This window comes from Mustela nigripes, chromosome 1, assembly GCF_022355385.1.
Source record: "Mustela nigripes isolate SB6536 chromosome 1, MUSNIG.SB6536, whole genome shotgun sequence".
In the NCBI taxonomy this organism is placed as follows: Eukaryota; Metazoa; Chordata; class Mammalia; order Carnivora; family Mustelidae; genus Mustela; species Mustela nigripes.
Genome location: NC_081557.1, coordinates 174,696,653 through 174,712,871, shown reverse-complemented (window position 1 = coordinate 174,712,871; position 16,219 = coordinate 174,696,653). Strand labels below are relative to the sequence as shown.

The window sequence follows — 16,219 nt, the reverse complement described above, 5'->3', positions numbered from 1 at the left end:
GAGACTAAAATTGACTTCTGTACAGGAGCTTTCTAATGAGCTCAGAATACTGGTATCATGCAGTGGACATTTCCCCATAAGACTGGGATACAACAGAGGTATTGCTCTATCCTTAATAGACGTGACCTGCTGTAACTTTCTAAATTTACCCCCGTGCTATGAACTGCAATTGTCAAGTTAATGGTTTGAGCTATTCAATTCTAACTCTATGCAAGGTGTAGAGCTTATGTAATTTAACACTGAAACATAAAACATAGGATGGAAAACTGTCTCAGAAGAGAAATGTGTTTGATTAATTACAGTACATAACACATAACAGTGGGGAAAGATTAACAAATCAAGTATTTGTAGCTTGCACCACTCTTTTTTTTTCCCCCTAAACATTTCAGCTTATACTACAAAATCCCTCTGTTGGAAATCAGTCAATAAAAACTCCTCTAGTTATTACTGAATTTCAAAGAATATCTGCACTTCTTCGGAAGCAGCTTTCAAAACAAATTCTTGATCTGTTGGTATAAGAGCACTGGCATCAACACTAAGCAGAATTTTGAAAAGGAAACTCCTGATTTAAACATAACTAAAAACAAAAGCTGGGTTAATTCATCTGATAGAACTAAGCTTTGGTTCAGATGCCCAAGACCCTTTTAAAAGAAAAATCAGGCCTAAGCCAGGTTTAATGAGAAAGAATTCTCTACTAGTTGTTTTCTATTATTTGACTTTACAAGAATTTGTATTAAGTGGACCCTGTGGGCCTATTTCCCAGAGGCTCAGGACAACTTCTTAGAACACCTTCTCAACCCACCCACTTCCCTTAAGTATTACTCTGGGGTCCCAAAACACCCTCAGCATTCAATCATTCACCAGGGCCCCCAGCTTTCCTATTTACCTTTTCCTAACTAGCCTGGCCTTCCAGGGTAGAGGGAGCCAAAGACTTAAACCACCCAGTGCCCAACAAAGAGTAGCTCAATAAACATTTGTGGAACTGAAACAAAAGAAAGGAAGAAGTTCCACAAAGTTAACTTGACCAAAGAGGGGCCTGAAGCAGCATTGGTCAATATGAACTAACTAGTGGAAATTTTGCTGTATCAAGTAAATACTTGTGCAGATTTACTAAATTTTAAAACTTGGTTTCAAATCTTGATTAGCAAAATTCATACTTGTTATATTAATTTATCCAAAATTAATTCCCTAAGACTAAATTTCTTTGAGGTCTCCTTTATAATTTATTAGTTATCCACCATAAAACTGAATAATGCCAAACTTTTCCTAAGGGTAAACGAATGAAGAATGATGAATAAGGATGGCTTCCATCTGTACCATTATTGGGTTTTTGGCTGAAGTCATGTCAAAATTACTGTCCTCAGCAACAGACTTGATTACATAGGCTCTGGAGCTCAACATTCTCTGACTCTGACAACAATGACATTAGCAAAGAATTTTTTTTTTAAAAAGGAACCACTATCTTAATGTTACTGATGACACAGAACCAATAGTATTCTGTCTTTTTAGAAATAAGGAAGTCTAATTTTATTCTCCTCTGGGGGAAAAAAAGACTTTATATAAAGCACTACATAAGCTTTTACTATTGTCTGAATTATCCAGAGAAGAGAATTGCTGACTATTTGGTATTTCTGAATGCATAACAACATACAGTAATATCTTTCAAAAACCTCAATAGTTACAGTAAGACTAATTAACTTTCTAAATAAAAAAAAGATCACTGGTTTGTTAGAATTATTCTGACCAAGATACAGAGAAGTTGTTTTCTCTTAGAATTATTACACACATAAAATATACCTCATTTTGGTCATAGGAAATCTATGTATTTAATTCCACTTCTACATTCTTATATAAATACCTACCTGTGGTATAACATATAATATTAAACTGTCATATATGTATGTATATGTGTGTGGCATGTGTGCATGTGTGGTATGTGCACATGTATGTGTGTGTGTGTGTGTGGAGAATCATATATCCCATCTTCAGAACAAAACTATAATTGTACTTGAAGGCAGGAACCATGTCTTGTAATTCTTAGGCTAGGTCAATACCAAAAATATATTAGCCAATAAAGATGACTATGTTGATAATGAAGCCTTGGGAAGTATTATGGTGTATACAAAGCTTATACAAATCTGATAACAGGTAAGATAAACATAAGTTATTCTAGCTTTAGTTGCTCAAAACTTAAATTTAGAAAATTTCTAAAGGACAATAAGGTTACTTTGGGTTGTATAAAAAGACAGCATTAGAACTTTCTTTTGCAAAGCCGGCATTAACCTTAGCCAAAAAGATCTTGTTCATCCAACAAAATTAACTTAGATGAAATGTCAAAACTCTTCATAAATATCAACACCATAAATATGATGTTACTGGTCCTTGACCAAGAACCAAGTGGCAGGCTACTTTTGTCTCCCTAAAGGACAAGACTTGTGAAAATAAGAGACATTAAGAATTTCATTTAAAAGATGTTTACATTGGGCCATTTCTGATTAGCAACATTTGGAAGAGGAACCCAGCACCTAACATGAAGCATGATGAGAACTGGGGTATATATTCAACTCCTGTGGCATCACTACAGGATATAATCCTCTACAGCTGGAGAAGCTCCATTTCTATTTGGTTGATTTTTCCCACATACAAAAATTGTGGGGCATTTTAGGAACTGAGTTTCCTCTACTGATAACATCTTCTCTTAAATGTAACTATTAATTTAGCACTTATTACGAAGATCTAGCCTGACCTAAAATCTTTGTCTCTGGTTATGATTTCAAGTAAGATACTTGATCATACATGTTGTGACTGGGTTTACTCTGTTTTCCCAGTTTTTTTTTAAGATAATTATCGAAATGCATTACGAACAAGTGAGTCAATTCTTCAACATTTTTACCTGATTCATGTATATTTATGTCATTTTAGTGATTTCCTTATTGAAATTTATGAGCATCTCCTGCAGAATAGGGACGGACACACACAATGTTAAGATTCTACATGGCACCTGGACTCGCTTCTTCTAAATTGTCCATTTGTGAGAGAGGCAACAACATGCAGTTTGCTTTTGTGTGCGTATACTCTGCTCCTCAACCAGACTGCAAATCCCTTAAAGGAATGGACAGTACTTCGTGCCTTTTGTATTTCTTTCTCATGCTTTCCATTATATTAATGGTTACTTGTACCGTATGCCAAAAACATTTATAGTCTTGTTGGGTCTCCTAAACCACCCAAATAAGGAAACTGAGGCTCACCGCATTTAAGCCGCTTGTCCATGGACTTTTGGTAATATATGCCAGAGCTGAGACTCGACCCCAGTCTCACTCAGGAGGTCATAATCATAACCACCAAGCATTACTGTCTCCCTATCCCCCCAACCCCCGCCTGCAGTTTGACTGTTCACTTTCCACTGTTGACTGACTTACAGGATTACCTGTGGCTTTCTATTTTGGGGAAAAGTTACTGAAGCTGCATTCCTGGCCCAATGATCATGTTCTGTTCTCTCTTGCTGCCCAGTTCCCTGTCCTGTGCTAGGCGCAGGGCCCAAAATTGGAATCATAAGGTGCCGACACCACTAGAATACCAAGATTTCTTTTCTTTAACATTGCCAACCCAGAGTCGTGACTTTTTTTTTTTTTAAGATTTTATTTATTTATCTGACAGAGAGAGGGCCTGTACAAGTAAGCTAGAGAGGGAACACAAGCAGGGGGAGTGGGAGAGGGAGAAGCAGGCTCCCTGCTGAGCAGGGAGCCTGATCCCAGCACCCTAGGATCATGACCTGAGCCAAAGGCAAACAATGACTGAGCCACCCAAGTACCCAAGAGTCATGGCTTTTAAGGGCACTGTTACACTATTTGAAAATATTACTGCATATTCTATTTGACGAGTGAATCTACAGCAATGTTTCTATCACAGCGATCACTATTACCATACAAAGGAAGTTTTTTCAAGCTCCACAGCATGGTAAGCTTCAAAGACAACATTTGTTCCTCTGTTTTTAAAGCAGCATGCAGACTTTTACTAGCTCAAACTGATATATTTCCCCGAGTGGGATTTAAACCTGGACTGCTTCCAACAGGGATGAAACCTCTTTCAGCTGTTCTTAATTAATCACCACACCTGCTGTTTAAATGTTGATTACACCTATAAGAGAGGTTAATAGTAAATTTTACTTTCCCTGTAAAAATTAACTAGTAAAAATGTACCTGTAAAAAGGCAGTTCCTCCAGATTGATAAAAAGCTAAATAGCAGTAGGATATCAAATAAAATAATAATTTGTAAAAAACCTAAAAAGTAAATATATATACCGTAAAAGTATTTGTCTAAAATCATATAACTTCTTATGTTCTTTACTACCTTTCTTGATCTTATAATCTCTCTTCCCTTAAACAAAGTAGGGGGATGAATATAAAATACAAACTCTCATAGTTAGAATAACGGAAAAATAAACTTTGAAAAAAATCAGCCAGCAGCCATAATCCCATTATTCAAACTTAATAGTGCATATCTTGATGTACTTTCTTCTAGAATTTTTCTACACATACACTATAGATGTGTGTATAGATGATGTTTTGCAAAGTCGGGATAGTATTACCCTATCTTCTACTTTTAAAACATTACCAAGTATTGCCTACATCATTCAAAACCTTTAAAAGATATTCTAAATCTAGGGGCACCTGGATGGCTCAGAGGGTAAAGCCTCTGCCTTCAGCTCAGATCACAATCCGAGTCCTGGGATCAAGTCCCACATCAGGCTCTCTGCTCGGCGGGGAGCCTGCTTCCCTCTCTCTTTGCCTGCCTCTCTGCCTACTTATGATTTCTGTCTGTCAAATAAATAAATAAATAAAATCTTTTAAAAACAGAAGATATTCTAAATCTCATACAATAGTTTACAGGTAGATTATAATTGTTTTTAGCTTCTCCCTTGTACAACTAGTACCTTTGATTTTCATTATTGTCAAAAAGGCTATGGTAAGAGGTTTTTATGTAAGTCTTTGTGCCTGTTTTGATTATGTCCGTTGTTTAAATTCCTAAAGGTGGAATAATCATTTCAAAGACGCCAATTCTTGGTACATATTGTAATACTGCACAACTATCCTTGAGAGAGCCTGAATCAAAAGACACAGTCATGGGACGCCTGGGTGGCTCAGTTGGTTAAGCAGCTGCCTTCAGCTCAGGTCATGATCCCAGCCTCCTGGTATCGAGTCCCACATCGGGCTCCTTGCTCAGCAGGGAGCCTGCTTCTCCCTCTGCCTCTACCTATCACTCTATCGGCCTGTGCTCACTCTCTCTGTCAAATAAATAAATAAAATCTTTAAAAAAAAAAAAAAAAGACACAGTCATACCTGACAGTGGAAGAGCCTATGTCAACACAACACGAGTTGCTTTGCTCAACTGGTATGTGTATCATTACGGTTTTGACTTATCTTTTCTATTTCCAAAGAATTTGAAAACTTAATTATATACTTAGTGCCTATTACATTTTCTGTCTTCCTTGATTTGTTTGTTCACCTTTAGGTCCTCTTACAGTTTTAAATGTCTTTTTTACTTTCAAAAACTTTATAATGACAAGTTAACATCTTGTCATATTTGTTGCAAGTTTTTCTGAGTTTGTTATTTTCTTAATGTATCTTTTGACTTTCAGAAGTTTTAAATTTTATAAATTAAAAAGTATAAACCTCACTTTTAATTTTTATTTCATTGCTTTTGTGCTTCCCAATACTGAAATCAATGAAATACTTCTCTTCATTTTCTCCTATCTTTAAAAAATTACTTTTTTTCCATTTAACTTTTAATTATCTAATTTATTTTGGTATTAAGCAAAAGTTATAATCTTACTTGAAATTTCCCAAATGGGCAATTTTTTCTAGTTGCTGAAAATATTTAAACCCACTTTTAACTTCCTTAAACATCTCCTTTTTAACATTTTCCTTTCCTTGAAAAACCAGCATAACAGAGTGAGTTTAGGTCTACTTTTCAATCCTGGTTCCACCTCTCACCATGAGCTCTCTGGCCCTGAGCAAGTTACTAACCTCAAACTTCAGTTTTCTGGTCTATAAAATGCATAGAATCATGTGCATTAAATAAGATAATATATGTAAAATCCCTAAGGAGAGTGTAATGTGGTAGCAAACACTTCACAAAAGGAAACTTTAATACTGGACTCACAGAGCTATCATCAGGAGTAAATGACATTTATGCTCAGTGGTATGCAGAGCATCATTACAGAACCTGGCAAATAATAAGAGCTAAATAAATGGTAGCTATTATTATTAATAATTAATATGGAATCCCCCCATATTCCTATATTTCTTTCTTTCTTTCATTCATTCTACTGTCATTTTCCACATCTAAGTCAACTTTTGATCCTGAATAGGTCTATTCCCAAAGCTGGATCAAGAGGTTAGGTATGGGCCAGAAAGCAACCCAGGATCAATAACTTGGCTGAAATTGTCCATGACTAGACTCTGACATGTAGCTGTAACCACAGAGGTCATGTTTTTTTTTTTTAAGATTTATTTATTTGAAAGAGAGAGAGTGGACATGAGTGAGCACATGCAGAGGAGTGGTGAGGGGGCAGGGCAGAGGGAGAAGGAGAGAGAAACTTTAGCAGACTCCACATTGAGTGCAGAGTCTGATATGGAGCTCCATCTTATGTTCCCAAGATCACGACCTGAGCCGAAACGAAGAGTTGGATGCTTAACCGACTGTACCACACAGGTGCCCCTATGTGGGTCACATTTTAAACAGGAATGGAAGTTAACATGTCCATCTTAATTCTTGCTTAATTCTTCAAAAAATTAATTGGTGAGTATATGTAAGTTAGCACCAAAGAAAAGACTGATTTCAGTCTGTATTTATATATTATATAATAATAGAGAGAGGAGGAAGGAAGGGAGAAAGAGGAAGAAAGAAGGAAAGGAAGAAAGAGCATGTAGACAATGAGATTCATTATTTACTTTCTTGAAAGACACTGACTTAATACTTAATTTTACAGATAGTTTAGAAATGCATATATAATTTTAAAAGTTGAAAATATATGGAATGACTATTTGACACTTCACATTAGTTGATGTACTAAGAAATTTTAATGAGACCAGAAGAACTTTGTTAATCAACTGTCATGTGCTACATGACTTTTTAGGCATAAGTGTGGAATTCAACAAGGATATTGTACTAGATATGGATCCCAGGAGAGAATCAGATCATTTGGAACAATCGTGCTATTCAATCTGGCTGCTCAAGAGTAGAATCAAATTATGATTTTTTAAAAATTGGACACATTTGCACAACAGAGTCTTATAGAACTTCCGTGTCTAGATTTCTGACAGGAATTTACATGGTTAAACAATGAATAAAAGGATTCTATATAGGTGTAGAGTAATTACTAGCTTTTAGAAGTGGAGCTTAAATGTACTCGAAGTGCTATCATTTAAAATTCCACTGCAGGACGCCTTGGTGGCTCACTTGGTTAAGGGTCTGCCTTCAGCTCAGGTCATGATCCCAGGGTCCGGGGATCAAGTCCCGAATCAGGCTCCCCACTCTGCGGGAAACAGGCTTCTCTCTCTCCCACTCCCCCTGCTTGTGTTACCTCTTTCACTCTTTCTCCCTCTGCCAAATAAATAAAATCTTAAAAATAAGTAAATAAATATAGATAAAATTCCACGGCAGTGCAATGCAAGACTTTCCTCCTTTTAAAACCATATAGGAGAACTGCAGGAGTTCATACAATATCATGTATTACAGACATATAGATAAGCTTGTGAGACATTTGCTAGCAGAGCTGACTCCATTCCCATGTACCCTGTGTGGTCTTGGTTTCTGTAACTGCCACTAAATAAAATTTGGCTGTCAGTTGAATTAACCTGGATTAGAAGAATCTTAATAAGATGTGAAGGGCTTTTATACTCTTGTTGCCCCTTTGCGCTGATGGTACATACTCAGCCCTGTTTCTTCAGGAAAAGCAACCTCTCAGAACATAAAGCAGTAGTTATCATACTTTAGTGCACTCAAGGGTTACTTAGAGATCATGCTTAATCTTGTTAAACAGATATTCTTGGCTTCCACCTCAGAGATTCTAATTCTGGAGGTCTGGAGTGGGGCTCAGCAACCTACATCACTTCAAAACGCCCCAGATGATTCTTCTGATCTGAGCGGTTCACAGAATACACTTCGGGAGGTGCTGACATAAGGGATTAACTAGACCTTTCATTCTATGTATTTATTACACAACCCAAATACGCCTTATCCCTTATGTCATCATCAATCATTTAGTCGGTCAAAATGTTTGAAGTAGCAATGCATAGGAAGCTGAATATGATAAGCCATTTTAAAAAATTATTATATATTACAGATATATGGCTAAGTTTGTAAAACATACACCTTATGGGTAGAAATTTTTTGAATGCCTGTTATTTCTGAAAATTGCCATTTTCCTTTTGTAAATCTGGGAGGAAAAAAGCTGTATGTGACAACCAGTGATCTCCAGAAAGTTAAGAGTCACAATTTTCTTTACTTCTGTTTTTTTTTTTTTTTTTTTTTTTAAGATTTTACCTATTAATTTGAGAGAGAGAGGAAGAGCATGCATACGCACACACAAGTATTGGGGTGGGGGGTGAGGCAAAGAGAGAGAGAGAAGCAGATGCCCCACTGAGCAGGGAGCTAGGTTGTGGGGCTTGAACCCAGGACCCTGGGATCATGACCTAAGCAGAAGGCAGACGCTTAACCATGTGCACTTCTGTTTTACTAGAGGTCTTAGTAGATGCTTTCTAATTTCCTTTAGAAAGTCAACAACCTAGAAAGATACAATACTAAAGTAGTAAATCTAAAGAGACTTCAACTCTATTTTTTTTTTAAGATTTTACTTATTTATTTGACAGAGAGATCACAAGTAGGCAGAGAGGCAGGCAGAGAGAGAGAGGGAAGCAGGCTCCCCGCTGAGCAGAGAGCCCCATGCGGGACTTGATCCCAGGACCCCGAGATCATGACCTGGGCCAAAGGCAGAGGCTTAAGCCACTGAGCCACCGAGGTGCCCCAATTCTATTTTTAATATATTATTTCTGCCTGGAGATTCAATTTCTTAAACTTATCCTTGATAAACTGAGAATTCTTTTTTTTTTTTTTTTAAGATTTTATTTATTTATTTGAGAGAGAGAGACAGTGAGAGAGAGCATGAGCAAGGAGAAGGTCAGAGAGAGAAGCAGACTCCCCATGCAGCTGGGAGCCCGATGCGGGACTCAATCCCTGGACTCCAGGATCATGACCTGAGCCGAAGGCAGTCGTCCAATCAACTGAGCCACCCAGGCGTCCCCTGAGAATTCTTATTTAGGGAAATTATCCATCTTAGAAATTTAATTTTAAGTACATGATATGTTTATTTAATAGAGTTGTTAACCAGACTATAGAAAATGTTAGAGTACCAGGTATGACACAAGATTATACTTCAAAGCTCCCTTTTGTAACTCGTTGATAATTAAGGTAGATAGAGAGTACCAAAAAATCTCAAAACTTAAAATGTCAGCAACATTTATAATTCATCAAAAACATTATTTCAATTCAAAATCTCTACTGTTTAAATACCTGACTTTTGCATAGCTTTTAGGTACAACTCATTAGCTCGAAGACACTACTGAAATGATTATACTTCAAATGATCATTTTAGTATTTTTACTTCTCATAAGCAAATATAAAGAAAGGCACAAAAGTATTTTATTATAGTCACAAAAGCCCACACAAATATGATATGAATGTAAGTTTTGAAAAGTCAAACACTTAAACTTCTGACAGTCAAATGTGATCTAATATGTCCCCAATTTCAAGGAGAACTTTCAAATGAAAGTGAAGGAATCAGTAAACCAGTAGATATTTCTTGTGGCATAATAAATTTTAAAAATTTAATAAAAGGGCATTAAATCTAAAACAGCAATTGAAAGTGGGTAAGAAATACAGCAGATGTCTGTGTGGGAAGGAAGCAAAATACGGTTGAAAAGACAGCTCTCTCCCTGGAGTATTCTCCCTCCATCATACATGTGACCTTGAAAAAACCACTATTTACAGTGGGACTACTCTTAATAAATACAGCAGAAGAAAGACAATTAAAAATTATTACATGGTTCAATTCAGGAATTATCTTTGGTTTGGATGAGCCTCATTATAAGAAAAATACAATGGAAATATTATATTAGCTATTGTTTATAATGATTCCTCTTACCACAAGGTCATCTTTCAGTGAATCTCAAACTTGCATTTTTTGTATGATTTAAGAATGCATAATAATTTAGGAAAATATATACTTTTTTATATAGTAAATATGTTCCTTACAATTAATATTTCATGGCAGTAGTGTGTATGCATTTGAAGTAAAGGTACATTCTTTTTTTGAGCAGAAAGTTGTAATGAAAACTTCTTAGTCACCAAGTACTTTAAATGTTTTTAGAAAAGTCTTTTTTTGGTGCCTCTATCACTGTTCCATTTTCACAGCCTATGGTTTCATCTAGAGGCTTGCCACCTGCAGCTGGAAAATGCCCACAGCAAGATCTGCTAACTAGGTGATTTCCTAGTCATTAATTTATTCATATTTTCCACAAACATTTATTAAGCATCTATGAGGTGCCAGGTACTCTGCTAGGCACTGCAAAGGGAGTGGACCTTCTAGTATGCAAACCACCATCTAATCACTTTTTCTAAAGCAGATTTCAATCAGTGATCGTTCCCTAGAATAGAATCCAAATTCTTAAGTTTGGCTTGTGGAGCTCTTGATAATTTGATCCCATGCTTACTATCCAAATTTCATGAGTTCTACACATGGTCAATAGAAACTAGGTTTGTCAAAGCTGTGGGGGGTTACCGTGGCTTCTCTATCATACCAGCATTACTATTGACTGTAATGCTGAGTTTGGGATCTGCCCATAATGTTCAAGATTTGACTTTTCTGAGACCCTCTAATTGAGTTGTCACCCTTAGGTATTCCAGAACGCCCAGTGCTTTCTTACCATGTCATAGCAATATTGGGACTCCAGTTTTGTCCACCTTAGATTACATTTCTTAAACCAAGATAATGTGGACCCAGTACCCAGCTTTTAGTAGATGCTCAATACATGCTTACTGAGTATAGTTTCTTTTCTTCTCTTCTCTCTTTTTTGAAATATGTTATTTATTTATTTACTTGACAGAGAGAGAGAGAGAAAGAAAGCACAAGCAGGGGGAACAGTAGAGGAAGAGGGAGAAGCAGACTTCCCGTTGAGCAGGAAGCAGGCTCCCCGTTGAGCAGGGAGCCTGATACAGGGCTCAATCCCAGGACTCTGGGATCATGACCTGAGCCGAAGGCAGCTGCTTAACCACTGAGCCACCCAGGTGCCCCTGAGTATGCTTTCTTCTCAACAGGAACCAAGATTGTACTCTGCTTCCAAGATCTATTACAGACTTCTAACTTCTCCATTAGCAGAAGGGATATTCCAAATACTTAACTGGTACAGCTTAGGCACCAACCAATCTCAGTGGATGCTGGCTCTAGACCTAGAGGAAGGTGGTCCTGGAGGCTCCTTGCTGGTCTAGGCACCATTCCTTTGTTCGCTCAATTGGGGGATGGAGTGGACTGGAGAATCCTGGAAATAAGCTCCAGGTAGCCTCAGTAGAAGGTACAGCTTGTTGGATCCATAGAAGCAATGGTTTAATTAGCCTTTACTGGAAGCATTTCAAGGTGTAAACAACTGGTATAGGTGTTCTGATCCATAGTGACTGAATATCAGCACTGTCCATGAGGCACTCCCCAAACACTGGCCTGCACTGGTTCTCTCCTTCTTCACCATCTTATAGGCACTCATTTCACCACTTGCATTGTCACATAATTGCCTACTGGCCTTTAGAGTTAATTGATTACATGTGGGCAAATTCTATCTCTAAAACTTGACTAGGAAGTTCCTAGAGGATAGAACCATGTCTTATCTTCTTTCAACATCAATCTTTAAATAAATCAGCCAAAAATTACATAACCATGCTCTATATCATCTCATATTTTTTGAAATGTTTTGTCAGAATAGATTTCATTATAGTCTTGGCTCTTCTTAGGCTAAATATCAAAACTATATGAAGAAAGCTTTCTTACAGTGGTTATAAAAAAGCTACTAAAAATAATACCCAAAGAAAATGAAAATACTAATTCAAAAAGTTATAGGTATTCATGTGTTTATCACAGCATTATTTACAATAGCCAATATATGAAAACAACCCAAGGGTTCATTGGTACATGAACGAATAAAGAAGATGTAAGATATATAATTATATAATATATAATGGGATACACACACACACACACATATATATATAATGAACTATTACACAGCCATAAAAAAGGATGAGATCTTGCCATCCATAACAACATGGATGGATCTAGAGAGTATTCTGCTAAGTGAAATAAATCAGAATAAGAAAGACAAATGCCATATGATTTCATTTACATGTTGAATATAAAAAAAAAAAAACAGAACAAAAGACTAAATGAAAAACAGAATCAGAGCTATAAATACAGAGAACAAACTGATGGTTGCCAGATGGGAGTGGGGGGTGGGAAGATGAGAAAAATGGGTGAAGGAGAATAGGAGATTCAGGTTGCCAGTTGTGAAATGAAAAAGTAATGGGAATAAAGGGTACAACACAGGGAATATAGTCAATGGTACTGTAATAGCTTTGTATGGTGACAGATGGTATGCATACTTGTGGAGAGCATAGCATAACACAGAGTTGAATCACTATGTTGTACAACCAAAACTAATATAACACGGTGTGTCAATTGTATTCAAATTTACAAAAATTTTTAAACTGAAAAACAAAACAACCTAACTGTGATAGTAACAGAATTTTAAGCCCTTTCGGGTCTAATGTAAGAGGCAACAGCATTTCAGAAGAAACCCTTAGCATATGCTCAGGAGCCTAATATCTTCATTAGGAAGGTAGATATTTCTCGTGCATTTGGAAAAAGGTCTCTGGAGGTAGAATTATCTCGTCCCTGAAGTTTGAGTGAAAGGAGGGATGCTCACAGGCACTGGGAATACTCACAACAAATGAACTGGTGGAGTCCAGTCCACCTGCCGTTGGGGGTAGGAATCTGCCCAGAAGTTTTGCCTACACTTTTATCTCCACACAAATACCTCCCTGCTGCTACAGTCCTCGCTGCACTAGAAAAGTGAAAACCAGAAATTGTAACTAGTTTGAAATGTATTTCCAAATTGCATTTCAAATAATTAGAAAAATTTACAGCATATTCAGGAATGTTGCTCAGTCTCAACACAATCTTCTAAAACTTCATATTATTACATTTTATATCTTTGTTAACAGAATGGTCACTTATGATTATTTTAATTTGTATCTTTACAAATGAAAAAAAATTATGACTACATTAATATTTAGTAACTGAAAAGTTAGCAATTGAATAATAATAGAAAAATTAAGTAACTGTTTGAATACAGCCAGACCAATTTGTTTCCCGTTTGTCCATGGCTGCTTTCTCTCTACAGAGAAGTTCCAGCCCAGAGAACCAGAGACCAGGTAGCCAGCAACATCTATAATGTTCACTCCCTATAGTTCTTTCCAGAAAAATTTAGTTGACCTGTCCTCTGGAATTTAAACATTAATTTGTATATACATTAGGAAAAAAACATATTATTTGTCCAGTTATAGAACTTTAAAAATTTTTGTAATATTAGCTGTTCATCTTTTTCACTACATTTTTTAAAGTTATCATAATACCAAAATAATATTTAGTTTTCTATTTTTTCGTATAATTTTTGTGCTTGCTGTGTAATATTTCTGGAAATTATTCTGGTCTGATTTTCTTTTTCTTTTTTATAAAAGGAAATATTTAAAAATCCATAAACTTATAAGTGGAATTGCAATTATTGACATACAATAGTATGGTTCAAGAAGAAATTATTTTTGGTTCCTGACTTCCAACACAATTCCTGATAATTGATTTATTCCTCATTGCTATACTTATCTATACAATGTCAGAATATTCAAAATTCTAAGTAAAATTTACAGAAAAGAATGAAGTATTGATTTATATAAAACCCAGCAGTTTTAGTATCTCAAAAATTTATATTTTTTCATACGTTTTGTTCTGATTATGAAAAAAATTAGAGAATTTATTAATTTGAAATATTTGGCCTAATGACATAATAAATTATCTAAAACATTTCTAAGTTTATTTCTATGAAAAAGGTGCCAAGTACCTCTGTTTCTGTCTTCCTTCACCAAAAAATAATATTATAAAAATAAAAATTATTAAGTTCTAAAGCTCTTAACAACTGTTTACCATTAATTGTGACAAGCATGAATGATGGAAATTGACTAAGGAGAATATCTATCTAGATGATTAGGGAAGGAGTGACTTCAGTCTTATAGTACCCATTTAACAGTAAAGAAAGATGATAGAGTTTCCTAAGTTTGGAAAACTTCAGCCAGACAAAACCACATATTTAGCTTAAGCCAACCTCTGTATTAAGAATTATTGTTGTTGTTGTTGTTATTATTATTATTATTATTATTATTATTATTATTATGGCCCCACAAAGTGGAGAAATTTCTGAGTAGACTGTCACTTGGGAAGGAAGACAACAGGTGCATTTCCACCTCTACCATAACTTTCCAAGTTATAGCAAGCATTATACATTCCCATCTATAAAATCATTGACAGAAAAGTTTATTCAATGATCAGCCTATTATATTATTTAAGTCAGAGTAATCAGATTTTAATTTATTTTTTAAATCAACTCACATTTTTCAGGACCAGTATCTACATTAATAGAAATAGAAGGATTATAATGAAAGAATGATGTTGCTGGTGATTATTTCTTTGAAAACTGAACTGTTTTCTGAACTCTGAAGTTTTGAGTGAATTTCTCATTTTAGCCCTTGGACCTCAGAAGCATGTTGTCACTTGTTTGCCTATATTTAATTTTTAAAGCACCTATATTTTCAGACATTACATTTTTCTTAATGATGTTTAAAGGGTGAGAAAATGGAATACACTCATATAACTTAAAAATGTGGAAAGAATTATTAACTAACATTTGAAAGAATGGTTTAAATTCTAAATTAATAAAAAAAATATTCATAGAATCTACCTTTTAAACAAGAGTTACTTCTTAGGGACTATATTTACACGTTACAACTAAGCAAACGTTGGGTCACTAAAAAGTTACCCAAAAAGTTTACCTTTTTTTCCCCACCTCAGTTCAGAAATTGCACTAGAAGCACTGCTTAGCGATCCGGACTGACTCTCCGGGTGGATGTGGGTAATTTAACCCATAACCCAGAAGGAGAAACCTCAGCTGCGTGATTGTGAAGGCAGGTGTCCTCCCCTCCCCTTGGGACTGTTTATTCTCCTGCCTGTGGGGACTTCCATTCCCAATCCCGGAAGCACTGTCTTCTTTTTCATTATAGTGCTGACAGACTTTCTTTTCACTTCTGTTAACTGCAAACACTGCCTCTGCATGTTGCTTTATTGATAAGTTCTTAGTTTCTGTTTCAGTTTCCCTGGGGTCTGACAGAATTTCAATGCTAGGAAATTATGAGATTCTTCCAGATCAAAGTAACAGCCAAAGAGCACCTCAGACTCCTCACCTACTTGTTCTTCTCACCCCCGGAAATATCAGGTGTCACGTCCTGAGGAGGAGTACAACCCCTCCGTCTCTTTCACTCAGAAATCCTCCAAAATCCTAGTCTCATGGTTTCACTCCAAATTAAATAACTTGCAATAAGGTCAAATTCCTGGGTCTGACAGATCAAAGATAATCTTTACTCTCCAGCAAATTTAAAAATCAAAATATTTCAGCTAGAGATTGTTGGCCCTCTCAGCTAAAAACCACAACAGGCCCTTATAACCATTCTAAGGAACATATCGTGACTATGAATTATTACAATCTGAAAGCTAGCTTTGACATTTGATTGCTCAACTTTTAAGCCTCTGCACAAAACAGTATCATCATTAGAGTGGCATTCAAAGGACTTTTCACTGAAGTTAGTCAGATATTGGAAGTAAAATGCCTTTATGGGCTGCAACTGGGATTCCAAGTTAGCACCTGCTTAAAAAATGCCCTGTGACCTCATGGAAAATGACCTATACATGAATATATAAATAGGCCGAAGAATGTGACAGCCTGAATATAAGTGAATCGGAGCAATATTGCTCTAAGTCACTCTGCAATCAAATACATCTTTGGCTTTGCAC

The 16,219-nt window shown here is 36.0% G+C and overlaps 1 protein-coding gene across 19 annotated transcripts in view; it reads right to left on the bottom strand.

The window, feature by feature from the left end:
- Positions 1-16,219, bottom strand: part of ANK2 (ankyrin 2) — a 323,814-nt gene that overhangs the window by 208,012 nt on the left and 99,583 nt on the right. The gene's annotated exons all lie outside the window — the stretch shown is intronic.